This window comes from Nannobrachium achirus, assembly GCF_963921795.1.
Source record: "Nannobrachium achirus genome assembly, chromosome: 8".
NCBI lineage: Eukaryota > Metazoa > Chordata > Actinopteri > Myctophiformes > Myctophidae > Nannobrachium > Nannobrachium achirus.
The window spans coordinates 56746011-56747916 of NC_137817.1; positions in this window are offsets into that span (position 1 = coordinate 56746011).

Sequence of the window (1906 nt, forward strand, 5' to 3'; positions counted from 1 at the left end):
TTGACAACGAAACGTTCTTAACACAGCCACCCCATATTTACTAATATGTTAAATTCTAAGAACGTTTCGAGTACCGGTTTGATACAAGAGTGAATAAAGGCCTCTCCATACTTCGACCGAAATGTTCGGTTAGTTGTGTCCCGAGGGATATAATTTTATGGTAGAAAAGGACCTTTTGACCGAAAACGGCGGTTTCGGTCAAAGTATGGAATGGCCTTAAGCGCTACACTTCTGGAATCCTGTACGTCGACTTAAAGTCAGATCCAGGCCTAATAACTTTATCTGGCCGCCCCGTTGCCACCTCCTTGTTACATTTTCTTTTCTCCAGGTGGATGGACATTCTTTCATAGGTGATCTAAGTCCAGCCGCCCGTATCAGATCGGAGGAGGATACCGCACATTGTACCTCATCCACCCTTTCTTCTCTCTCCTTTTGGTATATTTATCCTCTTCCTCCTTTTTTTCTTTTTTATTCTTCTCTTTTTTTGTCTTTCTTAGTCTTGTGTATCCTTCTCTTTTTTTTGTAGCCGCCCCGTACAGGAAGTGATGTCACGACTCACTGACATCACACTGACATCGCTTCCTGTACAGAAAAAAAAAAAAAAAAAAAAAAAAGGTCACTCAAGCGACAAAGTTTTTCAGGGTAAATGTGACCTTCGGTCGCAAACAATAAGTATTAATGTATTATATGATAACTATAATACACTATAATAGATTATAATAGTGGTTATAACACAATAGAATTTATTATCATGTATTACAACTTTATCCTGGCGGTCTAAATGAAAAGTCAGTGAGTGATCAGTCTGTGCTTGCGACCCTGTTTGGCCTAGCTCAGACCTACTCTGTAGTGGATACTTTTTAGTACCACTTTCACACCACTCTACCCAGGTCCTTGTAGTGGAAAACCTGGCACAAGTGGGCGGTGTGGAGTGGTGTGGTGTTGGGCCATGTCAGTGGAAAAGAGGCTGACTGACTGGCTGACTTCAATGATTATGAATAATACATCCATGATATGCAGTAGCCTACTTCATTTTATGTTATTGTCTATATAAAACCTCTATGATTGGTATGATTGTCAAATGTCAAATTGCCCTTGTTTTTAATCGTTGATAATAAACGACAAGTTATCAATACATCAATACAAAATCACACTCGTGTGAACTGAGCGGTGGTGTGTGTGTGTGTGTGTGTGTGTGTGTGTGTGTGTGCCCCCTGTGTGTGTGTGTGTGTGTGTGTGTGTGTGTGTGTGTGTGCCCCCTGTGTGTGTTTGTGCCTGGCCTATGCCTGGCCTATCCTGAACAACAGCGCCCCTCCCTTAACATGTGTGGTCAGAAAAGGTTACTGCAGGGCCAGGCTACATACCCGGAGACAGACAGACATACAGACAGACAAACAGACAAACAGACAGACCCACACACACGGCCACGTATAGGAGCGTTGTGACCACCGCTCAAAAAAATCATAGCCGGGGGGAATTACTAATCGAAAATATTCAAATGAGAACACAAAAGAATAGTTTTTACAGCCTTCTTATTTTTTGAGTCATGAATTGTTTGAATGTAGGCCTACTGCTTGGCTTCAATCTCAAATACCATAAACAATGGCTTAGAATGACAAAATGTAGACTTATGGATGTGAAATGTGGCCAATATTAGGCATATATTATTATTACATTAATTATAAATGTGCTGTATTTGTGTTCTATTGTTACTGTACTGTATTGTCTGTTTTGTATTGTCTTGTATGTCATGGCGTTTGTATAAAGATAAAAAAAATAAAAAAATCATTTATAATAAATAAATAAAATTGTTAAAAAAAAACGCCCTCTACCAAATAACACATCACGTCAACATGCTGCGACATTCCCGGAAGTGTCGCGTCGGAGCCAAGATGGACGACGTGAA